Here is a 22,772-nt window from a genome sequence, read left to right on the forward strand (position 1 = left end):
TATGTATAAAGTGATATTCACAAGCAATAGGCTTTTGAATGAGGACGGCAAGTATGCAGGCACTATAATTTTTGCTTTACAAGAGCAGGCTTGTTAGGTAGGCTGAGGTCTCCGCAATCATTTATCCATGTGAAGTATACATCTGAGAGAGTTCAAGTAGCACTAGTAGCAAGAAAAAGGCAGTTTTATTCGCTTCTGCTCCCCAAGCTGATTTCAAGGAGCTACCATTCTCTCATCTCCCATCAGCCAAATGAATATTCAAGAGGCTTTTGCCAAGCAAACACCAGTCGCTCACCAGCACAATGCTGGGGGATAGAAATACTGAGCTGAGACCTGCATGGGATGGACACCTTGTCTCCCCAGCTCTGCTCTACCATCCCAACTGTTTTTAATGTGAGGTTTGCTGGTGCCATGGCCGCTCTGCCTGCTCCTCTGCTGGCCACGCAGAGGACAACACTGCTCAAGCAGAGCTGCTGCAGGGAGGATGAGCATCCACTTGGAGACATCAGCACCAGGCTGTACAGGGCTCTGAGCAACCTGGTCTGGATGAAGATGTTCCTGCCCATGGCAGGGGCTGAACTAGATGAGCTTTGAAGGTCCCTTCCAACTGAAACCATTCTATGATTCTATGAGCGTGAAGAAGGATCCAGAACACAACTCTCACAAAGGAGCTGACAACAGAACTTTCCCAAAGACTGGGACCACAGATGTTTTTGGTGTTGGATGGACAGGTTTTTGGTATTGGATGGACAGGTTTCTGGTGAGGCCCCACTCCACGTTCAGCAGCAGCAGCTGGCATGGCCAGGGCCTTTCTGTGCTGTGCAAGAAAGGCAAACCAAGAGGACCAACTCAGACCTCGCAGATACTGGAAAAAGGGGAGCCAAGGGGATCTGCAACAGTTGACAGTATGTCATGCCTAATGCTCAAGCTTTTCCAGTCCTTGGAGGATCCCTGAATATAAAGAAACCACCCATCACTGGAACACAGCCACTTTTGTGGCTGGAAGGGGCAGATGTTCGGCTCCATACAACAATGCAACACAACAGTTGAGACTGTAAGTGAAGAATGCTGCATCCACTTAAAACTGAAGAGGGAAATTAGGGACACCGTTTAATTCTAGAACTACCATTCAGTCCTGATGCTCAGGGTTCACATACCTACCACGCAAGAGTGGCACAGGGTTTTTCTTCCATTGCCTTAAATAGGCAATACGCTGGCCTAAAGTGTTGAACCACCAGAACTTCAGAAGCTTATGGTCAGACTGGCAAGTGTTCAACTTCTTCCGTTGGAACACCATTTTCCAAAAAAGTCCAGCTGCTTTTTAGTACCTACATAAGGCACAGGCTTCCAGAAGTCGCCACTTTTCACTAGTTCCTGCTGGCACAGAGCAAGGCAGATCATTAAGATCATTAAGCAAACCCTTTGCTGAGATATTCATGGTGAGAAGCCAACCTTCAGAAGCCCTCCTGACACCAGGTGCTCCACCACTCTGTTGCCCAGAAGAGCAGATACGGAACATCGTTCCTACCACCAAACCCTCATCTACTGACCTCTAAGATCTCACGGAGGACAACCTTCTCCCTTGCTCTGAAATACCATTTCTTTTAGGATTGATAGTAAGAGAAAAATAGGTTTTGGATTTAATTTGAGATACCTGTGGGCAAGATCCAGGCATCCGAATCGCACACCTGCCAGCCAAACGCAATCCTCGTCATCTGCTCTCTGGTTTGAAAACTGAATTTGTTCAAAACCATTAGTCAAGCCACCCTGGACAGTACACAGAGATACAGAACAAAGTCCAAGGGTTATTTGTGATATGAACTGTGCCTGTCAGGACTCTTCCTCCAGCTGTTCAGTGACACTTGGAATGGATCGTCATTACTGGAGAGTGAATTATTTTTTAGCTGAAAACTCACCATCCTCTGTAGGTCAGCTGTGAGCTGAAAGCATCCCAGTTATTTACTGCTGGAAGCTAAAGGAATTTCCTTACTCTCAAAAGACAGACATTCAACATTAGTTTCAAGTACAGTTGTGATAAACAAATCATGTTCTCCTCCTCTCCCTCTCCTGTTTCTTTGTTTGCTTTTTAAATAGTGCCTGCTGGCCTAATCAGCCTTTTTCCTCAGCTGCCCTCTGCAATGCCAGGATGCAGGAGAACTATAGACATCTTCTGAGAGAAAACAGCAAAGCCAGATCCCGCTTTCAGAGCTCTCCCTTTGACACTTGATTCCCCAATTTTTGAACACCGTTTAAAAAAAGGAATCACCATGTGTTTGGCTTTTGTTTTCCCTTTCCCAGGAAGAGCAGAATGTCGGGAGTTGGGTTATTACGTTCCTACAGGGGACACGGGCTCAGGATTTCATCATCTCTGTGCCGATGGGCAGCAGAGCCTCTCGCTGGCTGGAAGAGGAGCTCACCAGCCCTGGAAACAGCTTTTGGCAGAAAACAGGAAGAAAAAAGGTGTTTTTCCAATGGTATGGTGGCCCAAGGAAAGAGTTGCGCTTTTCAGACTCGGGTCTCCTGTAAGCCTTTATTCAAAATATTGATGTACTCTTTAATTTGTGGATGGCAAAGGCTCGATACGAGATCAGTTTTAAAAAATTTCGGCATGCTGGGAGAATTGTTTCCTTGCCATGCGTGAGTCTGCCCATGAACTGCCAGCAATTACCAACCCTCCGCTCTGTATTCAAAGCTCTATACAGTGGAGTTGATTATTTTTAAGCCTTTCAAACATCAATGCAGGGAACTTAAGAGAGCTATTTGGAAGATTAAGATGCAAACACCACCATATTATTCAATTTAGCTCCAACACCGAACACTTATTTCTATAAAGAGTCACAGCTAATACTAGATTTCCAACTGCCAACAGAGACAAATACAGCTTTAAGGCACATTGCAGCGTGATCTTGTAAACCAAATTTAGGAAATAAGAACATGGAAATTACTATCATTATGCAAATACTGCCCAATTACTGCCAAGTCAGACCAAACCCATCTTCAGGTCTTGCCCACAGGCATCAAAAATGCACCTGCAGAAGTTACAGCCCGAGGAAATCCCCACTCGCTGTGTATCTCCAGCGGCGGTATTCAGTGAGTCTTATAAATACTTGTTATGTTATGTGTTTGTGCGAGTGCAGAGAGGTTTGCGGCCACCTCGCCGGTGTCTTATTTCACAGATTTTGCAGGTGCCACAGAAAAATCTAAGAGCTCCAGCTGGGAGGGACCGCTGGGGACATCTGGGCCACCCCCACTCCCAGCAAAGAGCATCCACCAGTTCTTCACCAGGCAGGCAAAGCTGGATATTGGTACCAACCTCCTTTTTCCTATAAACTTCTGCTGCATGGGTACAGAACAGCTTTCTGGCCACTTGGGTAATTTACAGAGACCATTGAGTAATATTTCTTTCAAAAATCCAGATGAATTGCTCAAAAAAAAAAAAGAAAGAGGCAAAAACACCCAACCCATAAATGTGGACAGGTTCCAGGACTTTTTGCCCCTTCCTCTGACAACAGCAAATACAGTTTACTAATAGCTGCTTATTGCCCAAAACAGACATGCAGAGAGGTGATATAAAGGGAGAAAAAAAGGGAAAGGATTTGTGCCTGTTTTCTCTCACTGTGTTGGTTAAAGAAGAACCAACTGCTACATTTTGCCCTTGTGAAATCATCCCACCCTTTGCAAACAATGGTGTGAGTTAGACTGGACTGGGCGCAAGACTAGCAGGATGGGAACAACATCCTTCCATGGGAATACAGGAATAACTAGGGAATGAAATTAAATAAGAGTAAAAAATAAAATCAGTTTGCCTATTTGAAGGCTCTCATTTCATTAGAACTGATTTAACTTGAAGCCTTTGGAGAAAAGGAATCTCAAATTTTGCAGCCCTTTGACTGAAGGTGGAAAAGTTCTCATTGCAAAGTGTACCACGGATAACAGAAATATTACTGATTTACACAACCAAAAGCATCACAGGCTATGTTATAAGCTCAGAGAAACAGAAATCAAGACTTCTCCCTCCTTTTTCAGCAAGAAATAAAGGGTGGTCTCATTACAACAGTCATAAGCATCCATCATCATTAGGTATACAGTATACAGTATTAACTCTGCTTAACATAACTAAGAAACCAGCAGGATAAACTAAACTGCAGCAGGAGTCAGCGCAGGGGACCGTAATGTAAAAATAACATTTATGCTGTGTCAGCAGGCAGTCTGCAAATACAGGAGCGGGGATGACCGGCTGGCTCGGGGGCTTGGTAACGGCACGATGGAGCCTTTCATTCCTAGGGCGGCTGTCCAAGCCATAGCCATGTAAGCAGAACACGGTTCTCCAGGCACCTGCTTCCTTCCTTGGGCTGAGAGAGAGCAAACTTGGAAGCATCTCAATGATATTGCACCAAAATGACAGCATGTCACACTGGATAAAGCTCAGGACAGCAGGAACTCCCTCCATCCACAAACCCATAATCACCTGCTGGTAAAAGATGAAGGGAATGGATGTCTGTGGTGTCAGGGGAGCACAGCAAAGTGTTCACAGTCTGCAGGACTCATCTCCAATCTGGTCAGGAGCAGACAAGGCAGCATCACTGTGAAACTCTGCAAGGGTGACGCTCTTAAGATCAATCACACAAATCCTTGCGTCAAGCTGCTTATCCAAGTCGCCAGGGTCAGGCAGAGCAGCCAAAGGAGAAGGTTCATCAAGGGAACTTTCCCTGGACTGATGCTGTAAAACTGTGCGAACCTTCCAGTGACAGCTGGGGAAGTGCTTCGCAGCACTGTCCATAGCACTGAAGAGCCACACAGCACCCAAAATTCAGGACCAGCTCTTCCTATCTGTACCCTTCATCCTCTCCCCTCTTCTAAAATCAGGCACAAGTCTCATCACCACCTGACAAGTGCTGGCGAGTGGTGAAAACCTGCTGGTGAAGAAGATACCCTCAACTTTTGGGCTACATGAGTTGCCATTCTGAGCAAGGTCCCATGGGACTGCAGCTCCTTGCTGGCCAAGTCTTCTCATAGGAGGATAATTCAAGTTGCAGTGAGCAAAACACCACTTGCCATCCCCCAGAGCATACAGGTGTTCTGAAACCATTCACCAGGGATCATCTATGTTAGGAAATTGCTGCCAGCCTCCTCCCCGTTGCCTGGCATCTTCTCATCCCTCCCTTCCTCTACCAGCAGCTATTTCCATGGTATTTTAGATTCTCCCCAAGGGGACACTTGCTGAGCTTCTCCCCAGAGCATCTCCTTTTAGGATCCTCCAAGAGATGACTCTGAAGTTTCCCAGAAGCCACACATCTGTGTGATCTTCCATACACACACCAGCCTGGAGCTCACCCTCCCCAATGCACAACATGGTTTGAATGATTAAAAGACCCACAACTGAGGGAAAAGCCTGAAGTTCCCACATCCTCTATATTAACAATTTGATTTCTGCCCTTTTACCAGTGTCAAGCTTGCTGTTCAAGACACAGTTTTATCCTGGGAGGGCTCCCAGCTACAAGCAGAGCCCGAGGGAACAGCTGGCACATCTACCTCAAGTCTGAGGTTTACAACCAAGTCTAGAAGCACCCCCAATGTGCTATCCTGGCCTGGAGAACAGGCGCTGCCAGCTGCCCAGCCTCACAGCATCCCACCCGCCACCTCTTTAAATAACTCAAGATACACTGAAGAGGAACGGGTTTGGGGTTTTGGTTTTGTTTTTTCCCAACTGATGGGCCATGCCTCTTGCATAGGTGACAAAAATTTAATACAACAGATATTCACACCCAAGATGAAAGAGCTGGCCCCAATTTACACTCCGCTGCTAAGTTGTTTTGACGTGCTCCTCAACAAGCTCGTTGTGCTCCTGCACAAGCCATTGAACTTGAATCACCAGAGGGAAATACAGATATCTGTATTTTCATTATTTCTGGAGACTAAGGTATTCCCCAGGAGCATTTCTACACACCCACAAACACGACGAGGGCTGATTTTCTGCCACATCTCGGAAATGTTCCTTTCCACCTACTCAACCACAGCATCCCACAGCGGTTGGAGCTCGGTTGCTGACACGGCACAGGGGTCTCAGGCCAGCAGCTCTCCCAGGTCCAGCCCTGCACCATGAGGCCCCTCCAGACGCGGCAGAGAGGAAACGACCTGCCCGAGGTACGTCTGCACGCTGCCGTGGGGAGCAGCCCCACGTGCCAGCACCTTCATTCACAAAGCCACCACCTCCCCTTGCCACCCGCCCGGGTTTGAAGCAGAAAGGCAGCACAGGAGCGAACGCAGAAGAATACATCAAAGGAAAACATCATGCCGAAGGTGCACCAGAAACCTGGTCCACCCAAACCGGCCATTGACTTAAAGCTCCAAGCAGAACTGAAAGCAATGCTAAGGGAGGTTTCACCACTCAAGGAGCCTTCACCTTGCTAGTGCATATCTGTAGTTATGCAGGGAGCCCCAGAATCTCACAGAGCAAGAGCTGTGGCACCTATAAAACCATTTAAAATGGATCATCCTGGTCTATTTTCCCCAGAAGAACAGAAGAAAGGTCCATAAGGTGGTCACGCTTCCTCCACCATCTGGGCTTTTCACACTCCAGCTATGGTCGAGGGCAGGGGACTACCTGCCACTGCTCCTGGCTAGAAGGGAAATGCTGTCACCAAAAGGGAAATGAGGCACAGAGCAATTTTAAATAACTTGCCCAAGGTCACAGGAAGCTTATAGCAAAGCAAGTAATTGAACCCAGGACTTGTGAGTCCCCAGTCTAGTTATTTCTCAGAGACCTTTTAATGGGGCACCTTTAGTCTGAAATCCTCCCAAGTTTGCATACAAAACACTGCCAAGAGATTATGCTGAATTGTGTTGGAACAGAGAGTTATTACGAGTTTCCCTTCCAGCCCAACACGCTCAAAGGGTTATTTTGGAAATAAAATGAAATAAAACTTGCAGACAACTCCCCAAACGCAGCAGACAGCTGAACCACCAAAGGGCTTGTGAGGCTGCAGATCAAGCTGGGAGATAAGGAGGTGTTTTTCCTCCACAGTTAATCATGTTGTTTTGAAGGGTGGGCTCCAGTGAGTAAGAGCTTACTGGTTCCTGAGTTCCACCTTGGATTTGCATCTTCATTCATAAATACCTCTGCATGAAGCAGAATATTGCAGCCTTAGCACTCAAATCCTTCCCAGAAACAGATGCAATTCTTAATACAACAGACAATCAAACCACATCCGTGGACATCTACAGTGCTCAGATAATTCTCACTTGATGACAAATAGTGAAAGTGTTGGGCAACAGGTTTGGAAAGGGCCACGCAGGATGGAATTTGCCTTTCAGGCAACACAATGGAGGCTGCACGGGGGGAGGCAAAACAGTCACTGCGGGTCTAGCCAAGAAGTTTATGCAGGGCTTAAGCATCCAGTGGCCTCATCTTTCTGCATACAAGCAATTTAATTTGTCAAACTGATACTGTATACACGCCCTGAGAAGATAGGTCAGTAAGAAGTAAGAGTAGGACAGGAGTAATGAGGGAAGGAGATCAAGGGCATCAAGAAAACAGCATCTGGGCTGCAAGCTGTGAAAATTTTGCAGCTACACATATCAACTGGGGAGATATGAAAATGAAAAGCGATGCAAACCACTGTGGTCAGATCCCAGAACAGCTTCACAGTTCTGTGCTCAGGGCTACGGCCACCTGCTTAGGAAACAATGAGTGATATTCAGTGCTGACCCCCAACCATCACCTTCCTGGGGCGCACCGAACCCCACCGGCTCAACAGGAACAGAGAAGAAAAAGAAATAACAGAGAAGTTTGCCTCTGCTAAGGCTCTGTTACAGGAACAGAAAAGAAAAAAAGCACCACCAAATTAACGGCATAAAGGACAACTCTCTTCTGCAAAGCCTTCGAGTGGGGAATTCTTTACTTTGCGCTCTGAGCGGGATGAAGCCCTCAGCCTCCGCTCAGCAGAAGCACCTCCAGTAGGTTATTAGCAACAAGACCCAACGGGCAGCTGTGGGCCTCCAGATCCATGGGCCCTAAACACAGGGCTGAAGAGGCGTGACATCAACTAGGTCAAAAATTCGCTTGCTTTGAAATCCTACTCCTGCTTATTTATGTTCCAGGAGCACCCAGAGGCCTCAGCCAACATCTGCCCTACAAAGTACATTTGCAAATGTAATGGCCACCTCCACATAGAGCTCTCACCCTGTGCCCAGGAGCAAGCAGCTCAGAGTTTTATAGCAGAAATAATAAATAATAGCGAGGTTTTGAGGAGAGGAGGTGCGGTAGCGGGCGGACAGGCTATCGGAGAGCTCCTGCACGAGCGCTGGGAGCAAAGCCACCAGACAGACATCATGGACACTGGTGTCCCTGGGGCTTTCCCAGTGCTCCAGAGCGGAGCTAAGCTCCCAGCAGCCAAAACACCCTGGTGAAAATGGTGTGTGCGGAGCAGGACCGTGCTCTGCAAATCCCCGCAAGGATGTGGGAAAGGTTGTTAATCTAATAGACAGGTTTAAGATTGATTTGTAGGAAGGATGAAGTCAAGAGGTAAAAATAACATTTCCAACACACCAGTGACATACTGAGCCCTTAATCCAACAGCCTATCTACAGGCCAAGAGCATTCCTTGCTGCTCTTACCTTCGTCTGTAAGGTCCGAGTCAACAGAGGCTTTGGAGGAACCTGTTTGATGGCAACAGGCAGCCCTGGGAAGAGCTGAGCCTGAGAACTGGGATTTGCAGAAGTTGAACAACTGAAGGGAGAGCTAAGCACAGCTCAATAGACTCTGCTCCACAATCCATGCGCTGAAAGTTGAAAACTCAAAGCATTTCCTCCCTGCATGCATTAAATTCCCATTTTCCTATTTCAAAGTCTTCCACTTGCTTCAGCATCCAGATATGCACTTCCCAAATGCACTGCTAGGAATAGGGTGTCGTAAACAAAGTTTTACAAAAAAGGAAGGTTAACACACAACATATTTTTCCCATTACCTCAATACATCCTGCAAGCTCTGCAAGCCTGGTAAAAAAAGAGTCTATTTAAAAATCTAGGGTGGGGAAGAATTAGCTCACCAAAACCATAAACAGATTTGCTTTGCACTTTCAGTCCAAGAGAAAAACAAGACAGGCTATGTGCATATTGATTCACACAATAGCACAATCATTTTGAAAACAAATGAACTGTGAGGGAGAGACACCAGAGGAGGGTGGGGGGAAAGAAGTGGAGAGAAAGGGGCCAAGTCCTGGAGCAAAGATCCCGAGTTTGGTTCTCAAAGCTCCCTCAGAAGACATCGGAAAGTCTCCGTGTGCCAGCGCAGGACCGCGAGCACACAGGGAGGATGACACATGTTGCTACAATGCCACGATCCGTCTCTGGGTGCAAGCCCTTGAGTAATAAATGACATTATTTTCTGCCGATGTAACACAAAGGAATCCTTCTCACTTACCCAGTGACCTCCCGCACAAGGCATCCAAACGCATTATCACTATCTTTCAGTGGCAAATACCAATACGAAGGGATATAAAATGTAATTCCCTTCTCCCTTCTCTCCCTCCCTCGACTCTGCTCACCAAGGCAGAGCGAAACGACAAAAACTTTACCCTCTTCCTTCTGCCGAATTCTCCATCTATAAGGGTAAAACAACCCAGAGAACAATGTTCACTGCATTTGCAAAATTACTGCCGTAAGGTATCTGAGGACCCACCTCGCATGCACAGAACGGAGGCAGCTCCCAGGAGGACAGCTCTTGGGAGGCAGAGGTGCCCGCGGATCCCAGCACAAGCCGTGCGACAGCAGGATCCATTAGTTTATTCCTACCAGCTTAACAGACTGGATTTAGCCTGCAGAACTGGAAGTGTGTCAGGAAAGCTACAGCAAACAGCATCAGTCCAGTTGTTGTGCTCCCGACACTGATTATTTAATGAAGTCTAGAAACAAGCAGTCTCCAGGCATGGCGCAAGCTGGGTAGAAATCACTCTAGGGTTTGAAAATCCCCATTTCCATGGGGACACTGTCATTTATCACACAGCCATGAGCTGGGTGAATGAATTCCCTGCCAATCTGCTCTCTGATGGTCAATCATAGAGCTTTGTTTCTTACAAATAAAATGGCTTTGCTCTGGTATGAGACCCAAATTTCTTCTTTAAAAACCTGGGACAGCGTAACGGAAAACCAGAGTGTTATTTCCAAGCACACTTCTTACATCCACAGAAGCCAAAGGGAAAATGCATCACTCCTGATCCCTCATCCACACCACGGGACAGATAAACATTTATTAAGTTATATGGATTCTTATAGTGGGTGGGAATAAATCAGTGGTCTAGCACAAAGGTAGAAGAGCACCGGCCAGGAGAAGAGGACAAACGCACAGGACATCTGGACTCTGTCCTGTCCAAGGTGTGACATTCAGAAGCAAAAAATTGTCCTCAGAGAATCCTGGGAACAAAACCCATGATCCAAACCGAGCACGTGGGAGAGCCAGGCTCAAAGGTTAACACAGCAAACCATTTCATGACCGCTTATTTCACCCACTGGTGCCCGTCCAGCCTTCATAGGAGAATCCTGCAACACGCTGAAATACGCCACATTTCTCTGCCCAGGCTACACGGGACAGAAAGGCGCAGGGTGCACGTCAGAGCGCGGGGTGGTGGCCGTGACCCACCTGCTCCAGGGTCCCCGTCCTCTCGCTGTCCAGCTCCTCCTCCCCGCTCGCGCGCATCTTCAAAGCATCGGGATTCAGGGCTGGAAGAGAAGATGTTACACCAAAAATTACTGCTGCACCTCCGAAGGAGGAGGCGACCGTTGGCAATAAAACACCAATCAGTTTAAGGGGTCTCCCAGCTCACCCCCCTGTGCTCCCACAGTATGTTGTCACTGAAGCATCCCAAAATACACAACATTGATTTTTTTGGTTCTTTTTCCTCCACTCAATCATCGTTTAGCAGAAGTTAACCAAGAGCACTCAACCGCACGGCTCTCAACCCAGCAAAAGCAAAACCTCTGTGTTCCAGCGTGCAGAAAAGGGGGGACACTGCTCCCCGGCTCCCAGCGGCCACGGACAGGCTCACGTCGTTAACAGGACTGGAAACCTCAATGACCGAGAACATATTTAGAGAAGCAACCACGGCACCCGTCCGACACCGTCACAGCTATATATAACCTGCAGCTTTGCTTTACACTGTGGGCTTCCTCTCTCCCCTTCATTTTCCTCTTCTCCCATCCAGTCCCCGTTCCCTCGTTCTGGGAGAAGCAGCAGAGCCAGCTCGATGTATTTCATAATTCCTAAACTTAACCATCTAAAGCATCTAACCAGCCAAGTGGATTTCTGGGATTAAGTTCAGACAGAGGGGGAGAAAACAGCATGCTGAAAAACAAAGAGTCACTCTGAAAAAAAGGTGAGCCAGAGCTTGTAACGAGCATGAAAAATAGGAGAACTATGTTGTGATTCTTGAGTAAAGGAAAATTTACGCCCGTTAGCTGGTCCAGCGGCAGGTTCTCCTCCCCAGCAACACGTCCCCAGTGTCCCTGCGCTGCAGCCAGCGCGTCTGCGCAGCCTTAACGTCCCTGCCAAAGCTGCTCCGCTGCTCAGGTCGGACCCTGCTCATTCACTTGGCACACAACCAATGCGTTTCTTTGATTAAAATAAATAAGTGAAGAAGCGATTCACCAATGAAATCGCGTAGATGCATTAGGACTTGGGAAGGTGCTCCCTGACCCCATCCAAAATCCCGCAGAGAAGCAGCTTCCACAGACCGAGCCCCAGCAGGAGTTAGAAAAGAGAAAAGGCAAAGGAACTGTGCAAATGTTGAAGGATGTATAAAGGTTTTCCCTCTCTAAGCACTCCGGTGTCCCCATGTCCATGCTGCAAAGCCACACTTGGGCAGAGCCCCCCCCAGACCCACAGTGATGTTTATTTGCTGTATGTTATTTTCCTGATTTAATTCACAGGAAATGCAAAGCGAGCACAAAACTGGGGGAAAATTCATCCCCGAGTCTGGCAAATCACAAGAGTCTGGAAAGCAAGAAAAATGCTTTAAATGCCTGCTAGATTCCACAGCTTTTTCTTTTTTCCTTGCTTTTAGTTTTTTCCACCCTAAAAATTAAGGGAAAACTTATTCTGAACCAACTGGGTTTCAACACACTTGGAAAGCTCCCAGTGTTGAATGCTGGGACCTTGACATAACAGGTGACAACCTTTTCTCTGCCAGAAAAAGTTCAACATACATTAAGTAACAAATATTAGACTGCTGATGGAGTGGGTTTTTATTCCAGCAGCTTGTGTACATGTCCTGTACCGACTTGCACAACCATGCAGTCTCCCAAACGAAGTGATAACAGCACAGCTCCCGCTGCTTATCTGCCATTCCTCCTTCACTATCATTTCTGCTCCTCTCCCTTTATTACACGTGATCTCTCTGCTACAGTAGGTTTAATATCATTCACACGCTCCTTTAGGGATTCAACATATGCCTAAGACTTCAACAAACAAGATTGGGTGATCCTTGGAGTACCTAAATTAAGAACAGTGACCTTGATCACAGCGGTCTGAGCAGCTTCATGCTTCCTGAAATTAAAGATGGTTTAAATAGAAACTTAAGCTGGAGGCAGAGAAAAATCTGAGTTTCCCAAAAGCTTGTTCTGAAATACAGAGCAAAACCTCCTGCAAATTTGGCACCATGAGCCACTGTTAGCCCGGCAGCTCCTCCTTGAATTGCCTGAAGCTGCTGCTTCAAGTGAAATAATGCAGGAGAGAGCTGGGGGCAAAGGGACACGGGTTGGGGTTTCCTCTGAGCAGCATGTTCAGTTCAGCTGCTTATCACCGAAATGGCAACAGCAACAACCAAGGCGTGCTTTCTTTCCTAATTTATTTCAGATATTAAAATCTGATAGCGACAATACAATCAGGTCCTTCTGCCTCAGGGATTTCCACTGTCTGCCAGAGCCATTGATCATCAGCATTAACATCCCGCTGCCTCCTTCCCAAGTCTTAGGTTTGCTCACGTTTGATCAAGCAGCTCAAAACCTGCAAACTGTTCAAGAATGGAGAATATATTCCCCAAATATCAGACTTGACACAGAGAATAAGTCATCTTATGTACCTGGGGGTTTAAAACCATAACACCTGAGCCAGCTGGGACAGAGGGCTCGTGACAAGAACACCAGGCTCCTGGCAGCATCCCTGTGCTGGGACTGAACACACACAGCATCTATACATTTAACAGTCAAAAGTATTGCAAAGCTTCAAGAATAGAGATTGTTCTGTTTTCCTTTTCTCCTGCCTAGAGATTATTCTGTTTTCCTTTCACCTGGCAACCCCATCTCAGATTTACTTCTTTTGTTAAACAGCTGTTCGCCCCCTCCTTGCTCTCCTTGCAGAGCAAAGCCTGGTTCTAACCTGGTACTCGCACAAGCAGACAAGGCAGCCCCAAGCCCAGCTCTTGCCTGACAGTCCCCAAAGAGGATGCTCTGGGGGATGCTTCACCTTTTCTTTGCAAGACCCGGCTTTGGCAGAGATGGGCACCTTCCTGGGGTGCTCAAATGGACCTTCCTGTGGTCCATGGGGCCACCTGCCCCAAAAGCCAAGAACACAGTGAGGCTTCCTCACCGTGCTGCTCTGTGTCCCAACACACACAACAAAACGTGCCTTTTGGTTCCCTTCAACGCGCGCCACGGTCCAGTTCACCACAGTTGTGATTGAGCAGCTCCCACGGACGGCCTTGATGAAAGATGGTTGTTATATCCATTAAGGAGCAAAAAGCTTATTTATACCTGGAGACCCGAGCTGATTTCTGAGGATCTAACAAACAAGGTGATGTGCAGCGCTGGAGGAAAAACTTTCTTACCCGGCCTGAGATTTTGCACCTTGTTTGTGAATCAATAGATCAATAGCACAGATCCACTCCCTGCTCTTGAGTATAAAAGTGTCCCCTATAGGAAAAAAACAAGAGGTTCTCATTGCCAACCTACAATTAAAGGACTTACAAGTTACCATTTAGGATCTCTAAAGTGGCTGTTTCTATTTTCCCAGCCTGTACTGATATTTTTGTAAAGAGAAACGGTTACACTAAAGGCAACACCACTCACATTCCTTCTCTTTCTCTTCCAACTCAAGTGAACCGGTGTCCTGGAAAGGCTGTATCATCAAGAGAGGCAAGTCATCCAGTTTAACGTCCATAACATTCAATTTTAGACTCAAAAGAGCATAAAATATTTCTAGCCAACATCTGCTTTTGTAGGGAGGCATGCAAACTTATATTACCTTTAGTCACCTCAATCTTTTTAAGTGCCTGAAAATGTAAGCCCCAGAACACCATTTGTCATCTCTTGCTTATTTTAGACTGGAAACAGCCCTTCCTGGCTCCATGGCAGTGCTGTGGGAGCACAGGGAGCTACCGACACAGCTCCCACTCCAGAAGAATAAACTGCACCAGCATCGCGCAAGAATGACCATCAAAAAATACTAGAAAGATATTTCCAAGCCATTTTCATCTTCCAACAACCAATGCTCCAGAAGCTCTTCAGACTATCAAATCTGTTTGTTACTTTTAGGAAAAGTATTGCTCCATATTTAATCTGAACTTTTTTTCCTCTACAATTTTACGGCCGTACTTCTTTTCCTATCCACCGCGAACACAGAAAGCAAGCACCTGAAGATACATTTCCTCCCTCCTCTCTTATCCAGAGCCAAACGACTCAGGTGTGTTCAAACCAGTGGTTTCTAGATCTCCAGTAAATCTTGTTACAACCCCCTGGGTCTCCTACAGCAACCTCTTTTCTCCTGCCAAAAGCAGGAGGGGACACCTTCCCCCAGCCTTCTGCCCTGCGCACCCATCTGCTCCCAGATTTTATTTTCGGGTGAGGAGAGATGAGTTTTATGCTCGATCTCCAAGAACATACGAGCAGATAGAGACGTGATCCAGATCACATCCACCTTAGTCTTTCTTTCCATTGCAAAGGGAAGGAATTAAGGAATTATTCCCATTAAGCTAAAAATTCCTATTGCGTAGTTTTAAGAATTTGAAATCCTGTTCAGGCTGCATTTAAAACAAGGGGTGCATGCAGCAAACTATAGTCAGTGTCATGCGCCAAGAAAAGGAAACAACAGAGCAGACTCCCATTCCTCTTGGTTTTTGTTTCTCTGCTCTGAGAACCACAGGGGACACAAATATCTACATTTTACTATATATTATATGACAGCAGAAATCATCGCTTTGTTAGATGTTCCATACAAAGCCCGATCATCTGTGTGACTACCCAGCTGGGCTGAAGCAGAAGAGCCCTGGTTTCCCTTTCGGACAGAAATCCCCAGCCCGTAGCATCCCTTGGGATGCGGGAAGCCGCGGCTCCGCTCAGCGCTGCCTGAGGGTTTGGCACCACCAGCTCCATCCCACTGCGAGCTGGGATGTTCCGGGATGGGAAGCTCTGTCTGTCCCCTGGGATCCGCTTTCCATGCTGAATAAGATATCTAAACATCCAACATGTTCAAAAACATATCTGAACAGTTCCTCTGCCTGTATCTATAGCCTCTTCCAGCTGCGATTACTGGTCCTGCTCACAGTTTGTGGGAGGGAGGTGACAACCAAAGCAAAAATAACTTAAAAACATAAATTCCCTTTGACCAAGAAATCCCGCTGGCCACACTGGGACTGGCAGCACTGCCCAGATGTTAAAAAGCCTGGGAGCCAGCAGCGATGATATTATTATAATAGAAATAATTAATACGAGGAACCTCATCACACTCAGCTTCCACACACAGCTTGGCTAAAGCCAAAGGACCTTGGGCTTTTTTTGGTGCACAGACCTTGCATACTCCACAGTTAGCAAAGGAAAACCACACTGACAGTTTTTACATTGTCCACAGTATCTTTTTAAAGTGATTTGTCATTTAAACTGTCAGCTTGAAATCTAATCATTTAAAAAAAATGAATAAAATATTATGTATTACATTCAGAGGCTGCAACCACTGCCAAATTCCTCTGTCAGTTTTCACGGGATTATAATCACATTCCTCTTTTAATGTTTTATTCTCCTGCTTCTGTGCCAAGGAGATGGGAAAGACAGTAAATGGCTACTTAAGAACAGCATATGACAATCCAAACCCAAACTGAAAATGGAGCAAAGTGCTGTGCCCCCCCTCCTCGGGGGATACTCAGCAAGAGCAACCTTAGCTGTTGGCTGTAAAGCAGGTTTTCCCATGGAAAAAATCCTTCTTTTTAAAGGAAGAGCATTTTTAATTGTGAGGCAAACGCACGTGAGGACAAACTTTATGCTTCTGCCATTGAGAAACACTTGGTTCTTGCAGAGACCAGACACATCTCAACCCATCAGTGGATGCAAAGGGAAGGCGAGTGGGACCCAGAGCAGATATCAGGGCCGAGCACCCAGCTCAGAAACCCCAACGCCTTCTCTGCTCCCTAAACTCTCCTTCTGCTTCAGGTGGAACAGACAAACGGACCCATCTTTGGGCTTCCCAGTTTGCAATTCCCACTACAAGCCCTGTTTGAGCAAACTGCCATGCGGGTCCCCATCCCGGCTCCAGCAGGGACCTGGGGCTCAGCCCGGGGACATTTACACAAAACAAGCATTTCGGCGTGTCTCAGAATATATATATATGTATATTTTTCCTTCTCCCCCCCACCTCTCCAAATGTCTGGAGCACAACAGTGCTTGTTTGTACAGAGCGGACAAACAAAATTGTCTGGAAATGGAAGCAAAACCTTATTTGCCCAAAATAACGGGCAGATTTTACAACACGAACACAAGAAAAAATGTTGGGCTTGGGGTTTTTGTTGTTGGGATTTTTTTTGCTGTTTCTTTTTTCCCCCTGCAAGGAGCTTCATTTTTGCAGGACAGTGTTCCTTTACAAAAGCATTCTTCTGAAAGCACTTCTCCCGAGCTCCCCCTCCAAGAGCTACTGTTACAAATCTGCGATAAAAGACGTATTCAGCAGGGTTTGGCACACGAATAGCACCCAAAGTGGCACTGCCAAGCCTCACAATTTTATCATGAGCTTCCAAATATTTGGAGAAAGAAAAGATGCTCTTGCAGGGAGCATCAGCCGGGAAAAGCTTCAGCTCTTGGGTCGTGAGCACCTCAGATTTCATAGTGGGGCAAAGGAACAAAAAGATAAGTGTCTAAACATAATTCTGGAGAAAAACTCTCAAACAGAAGCACAAACATGATCCAGATTTTCAAGGACTGAAGACCAAGCAGAAGGAAGCTTTGATGGATCATCGCTTGATTTCATCCAGCTTCAGGATTTTGCAGCGTCTCACTGGTGACTTTGGATTATTTTTGCAGGGAGAACCACGCTGTGAACTTCAGCTTTGGAAGCACCATCAGAGCAAATGCCGGGCAGAGCAGCATCGCTCTTCATGCGGCGATCAACTACACGTGGGCAGAGCCATGAATCCTGCACAGCTGGACACGAGGACTTTGGAGCTCGTCTAAACAGGGATGCTTGGTTTGCCTAGACAGGGTATGTGTCCATGATCTACTGACCTCACCCTGCCAAAAATAAGCAGGACATCTTGCTCTGCTCTCCCTCTCCCCCCTCATCTCCATGCCCTTACCCCTGTGGTCTCTCCCCATCTCTTTGCATGTGCCAGACCTCCCGCACCAGCAGAAACCTGTCCACTGTCATCCCTAACCATCAGATCACCGTCTCACTATCTCTCACTGAAGTTTGCAAGGGAAATAATAATTACATAAATTATTATTTATATAAATGGAAATAAGAGCCCAGGCTGGCTCAGCAGCACAGCGAGATAGGTCCATCAGAGCCCAGGGATGAGCAGGTCCTGACAGAGGAGGACAAGCCCCGCTGTTGCAACAGGACAAGGGGTGATGGTTTCAAACTAAAGGTGGGGAGATCCAGGCTGGACATGAGGAAGAAATTCTTTTAAATGAGGGTGGCAAGACCCTGGCCCAGGTTGCCCAGAGAGGTGGTGGATGAACCATCCCTGGAGACATCCCAGGCCAGGCTGGACGGGGCTCTGAGCAACCTGAGCTGGTGAAGATGTCCCTGCTCATGGCAGGGGGGGCATTGGATGAGCTTAGAAGGTCCTTACAACCCAAACCATCTGTGATTCTATAAGCCCCGGTGGTATGGGTGTAGCTTTGCTGTCCCTGTGGAAGAGCGGCTGAGCCCACAACACACGTGTGTCACACCTACAGGGTACCTTTGCAGGGACATACGCACACTTGTCCCACGGCAATCACAGCTCTTCTGTCCTGCTGTTCCTCCTGCTCATGCCACGGACAAACCACAGTCAAACTGGACCTGGCACCCGCGGCACCGGGGAAAAGAAACATCTCAGCAATGAATAGATTTCAGCTGGAATCTCCCAGGAGACAGTATTAAAATGAAGGGAGAAAGAAATAAATACATGGAGGAGAAAAGCATCAACTTGCCAGTATAGGCCATGCCAACTTCGAACACCGTAAGTGAAGCCCTGAATGCCACGACACTGACTCCCAGTCTGGGATACTGGGAAATAACCAGGCTAACGCGGGGTGATAAGAGAAGGGCATCTCCCTACCCCTCTCTGCCCAAGAATTCCCATTTTCCAGCTTTTCTCCATAACTGTGAAGCCCTGGAGGTCTTTTTTTTTCCTTTAAAAAGCCAAGATTTTCACTGAAGTCCCTGGTTCTTAGAGCTGGGCTTTAATCCAAGTGTCAGCCGTCAGGGGCTGGTGATGGGCTGCAGTTGGCCACCAGCCGAACCCTTCCTCAACCAGCTCAACCAGGCTCTGGATTCAGGAATCCACACCAATGTATTTGGGAAGCAGTTCCCAAAATGTAGAGTTCAACCCCGAAATCGTATCACACAGCAGCAAGCACAGCTATAAATACGCTGCTGTGTACCGTGCTTACCAGGTCCAGCTCTAAATCTGGTTCACCCATCAGCCGCAGAAAATAGAAATATTCTCCCTGGTTTTCAGTGCAATATTCCCAAGTTGATCCGGAGAATCTATGGAGTCACTAGGCTATAATTAGAGGTTTATTACAAAAGGTGTTTGGGATGCCTGTCAGCACTGAGGGACACTCTGTATTTAAGGCACCCTTAGCACACGGAGCGGCAGCAGGCTGGTTTTTCTGCTCTCATTAAAAAAAGGCAACTTGTTTACTCACCTCAAGTGACTTTTCCTGGTCTCTGCTTTGCAAAAGTATTTTCAGCCTCTAACTTGATTAATGGCATTTTGAAAAGACAAAAAGCCACCAGTTAGGTGGTTTAAAAGATACATTTTCATCCATAGCTCATAATGTGATTACCAACTAAATCTTGCTTTTCACCAAAAAAATAAAGAAAAAATTAACTGGGTGCAGGACGTGCACATTCACTCATTCGTTATTGTAGGATTGTTGACATTACCTTTTATTTTTAGAAAAACATGAAGCATGGAGGGGAAATGAAACAATGCAATACTTCTTTGAGACCGTTTCTAACACTAGGAAAATATGCAAAGAAAATAGTGTAGTGATCCGCTTGCATACCTTCCCACAGAGCGCCGGATTGAATGTAGAAAATAATAAATACTGTTTCAAAGCACATGGATCAGCCTGTTGGGTTTTTTTCCCCTCCAAATTTTAACCAACATCTGGCAATGTCACTGCGTGCTGAGATTTTGGGAGGGAGAGGACACCCAGGGGTGCTCCCTGGTCTCCCTCCTGCCCATCACACCACGGGGTGACCCTGGGCAGCTCTCATTCCCCATGCCAAAAACAGGGAATCTTTTTCCCCATCTGCACCAGATCCAGCTTAATACCTCCTCTTGCCCTAATCCTGCAGTCACCTTAATAAACAGGTTGCTCCATCAAACACACCGGGATTTCTTGCCTTCACAGCGTGGTACACTCGTACACAGCAATTGTAGGGCCAGGCTTTCAGCAGACCACCCCCTGCATTTCTAAATAAAATCTTTTTAGGTCTGCAAGCACCAAGCTGTATCACAACTTAGCAAACATTGCTAAAATTAAGCTTAAATTGGAAATTAAAAAGCATCTCTAAAGCAACACTCTGGTTCAGCACCTGGTAGCAGCATCTCCTGCGCTTTGCTGTTGGAAAATAAGTCCTGAGGGTGAGCTGGCCACGACCAGGAGACAACCGGAGCTGCTCTAACAGAGGAAAAACATCATGAGAAGATAAAATCATCTCTGCTCATACTGAATGTGAATTCAGGTATGTAATGACACAGCTCTGCAGACCTTTCCTGGTGCTGCATGGACGTGACACCATGGAACCATCGAGGCAGAGAGAGGACTTCTCCAACACCCACCTTTGGGGCAGAACTGGCCAAAAAAAAGCAGCAGAGGAAGGCAGGACAGAAAAGAGCAGCAGATCCCTGAGGTCAGAGGCTGCCCAGCTCCAGGAGGCTCTGAAATCGCCCCTTCCCAAATCCTGATTTCCAGCCGTCCCTTCAAAGCACAACAACTAAACATTCGGGAGCTGGATGGATGCACAGTAAACACAGAACCAAATTAAACTATTAATGACCTCCGGTGGACTTATTTTTGCATCCTGCAGCACAGCACCACCGCAAGAGAATGCTTTCTTCTTCCAATACACTATTTACTGCCACATACCTACATAAAATTACAGATATTTGACTTACAATTTCTATTTCCTTCCAGAAAAGCAACTGAAATTGAGCTTCCCGGTTGCAAAATTAGCAATGCAATTCAGTTTTGAGAACCTCCCTCCTCTCTTTTTTGTAATTACATGGAGAACAGCTACACTGCACATACCATTTTTCGCTACGTCAAGCTTGAGGAAAATTTAAGACTTCCTCCCCGCCCCGTCTTCTTTTTAATGGGAGATGTGATTATTGAAATTAATTCGGAAAACAGTCGGCATTCACCAATCAGCTCGGCAGTTTGGGTTTCCTTCATCTGCCGGTTACATGCTAATTATTGTGCTGGTGGGATTATTTCCCATTCATATTTGGAATTTACAGCACAGTAGGGAATTGATTAAATTAGAAGAAAAATATATTAAAAAAAAAAAAAATCAATGACATTTTAAATTCAACTTTTTTTTTAAATTTTCTTCCCAATCTCAAGCCAACCATGACCTGACAAACTCCCCCCAGCAGAACAGCTGCATAAGGCAGCGTTTCTGAGCATTAAGGGGCAGAGCAGCAATGACACCTCTGGAGCAGATACTTTGGGAAGGCAAAGCAAACCTTCCGTGTTCATCAACAGCTGCTGTTCACAGCATCCTCCGCTGCCCACGCCAACCGTACCCTTTTCCACTTGGCCAGTGCTTGTAATTAAGAAGGAAAACCTTCCTTCCCATGTGCTGGAAATAAGCCCCTGTTTCCAAGCCCAGGACGATGCTCGATGCCGCGGCAGGAACGGGGTTTTGCCCGAGAAGGGAGCAGATGTGGCAATGGCAGATGTGTCCCATGATGGTTCCTGCAGCTCTGAAGGACCTGGGTGGCTTCATCCTCACCCCAGAAGAGCGAGAGGGACCCACCAGCAAGGACTGGGTTCTCCAGCTACCAGGTCTACCAGCCAAGTGCATGTCCCTGACAAAGACCCTGCTTTGAAGGTACCCAGGTGGAGAGATCACTAATTTTGCTACATGAATCTCAAATACTATTCACCACCTCATTCCACCTGGGTATGCATGTATGGCAGTATTTTTAACATCTGGGCTCTGAGCACACAAGGCGCTTTGTGTCTGCCTTGCAGTGCTGCTTATTGGGGGGATTACCCCCAAAAGAAAGGACTCCTTCTCACCCCCACCCTCTCAGCTCCAACCATCCTATAGAAAGCTACAATAAATAAAAAAAGAAGCCTATCCTAGATGCCACAGAAAATCAAAGTAGAGCCAAATTTCCAACCTCCAGAAATGGTGCTGACAGGTGACAAGAGCAAACACGGCTCAGCACCATCAACCCGGGCTGGGCGAGCAGAACACCAGCCCACTGAGACACAGACATCAGCTACAGAGGGGAAAAAATCCAAAAGCAAAGGACCTGCGCACCTGCAGTGGTTTCTACATCACCCTCGGTCTCTGTCTTTCCTGCCTGTAAAGCAACATGAAAATGCCAGACACCGGAGCAGAAAGCGCAGGCTGCTGTTTAAAATATCCGCTGCACTTCACGGTACGCGCAGGACCGGAGGAGCGGAGCCAAACAGGTGGATTATGGTCTTAATGAAATATTCACATTCATCTGCTTGCTCTGAGGCCAGACCACAAGTCTGCTTCCCCTCTGCTAGCGCGGCTGAGGGGTTTCGTGCCTGGATTTTTGTTTTTAAATTAGCTCTGCCTCCGTAAAACAGAGACAATCCCCCTGTCTTGAATACTTTTCTGCCATGGAAATGATTCCTTGCAAGGAAAGAAAGACCAGGACGCATTTCACAAGAGGAGTCTGCATTTACATCCCGCTTAACAAACCAAAGCGCAACACAACTGGCCCGTGTAACCTCCTGCACGCTTTTCAGGATGACTTGTCTCTAACGACCACCCTACAATTAGGGACACACATAAGAGCCAATTAACCTTAATGCAAAGAGTAAACACAACCATCTTGCCAGGGCTGTGAAAAAACGCACGTCAAGAAGCCCCACTGGTGTCACATCCAACCCATGAATGTCCCCAAAGCCACTGAGCACCATGCTTAAAGATGCTGGTTTAGAGGTGACCACCTCTACAAGGTTGACCAGAGCCAGAAGACATGACCCAGGCTGCAAGAGAAAACTCAGTACATCAGCGGCTGAAATGGTCCTTGTGCTGTTGGTGCCCCAAGGCAGGACCTGGAGCCACCAGGAAGGTCTCCAGGCACTGGGAC

The 22,772-nt window shown here is 46.9% G+C and overlaps 1 protein-coding gene across 3 annotated transcripts in view; it reads right to left on the reverse strand.

The window, feature by feature from the left end:
- The window catches only part of ZHX3 (zinc fingers and homeoboxes 3), a 45,297-nt gene that overhangs the window by 18,376 nt on the left and 4,149 nt on the right, over nt 1–22,772 (reverse strand). For all 3 annotated transcript variants that reach the window (XM_065031903.1, XM_065031904.1, XM_021287896.2), the window contains exon 2: nt 10,637–10,716. The gene's annotated coding sequence lies outside the window, so the exon portion shown is untranslated. The remainder of the gene's footprint in view (nt 1–10,636; nt 10,717–22,772) is intronic.

Source organism: Columba livia, chromosome 16 (genome assembly GCF_036013475.1).
Source record: "Columba livia isolate bColLiv1 breed racing homer chromosome 16, bColLiv1.pat.W.v2, whole genome shotgun sequence".
Classification (NCBI taxonomy): Eukaryota; Metazoa; Chordata; class Aves; order Columbiformes; family Columbidae; genus Columba; species Columba livia.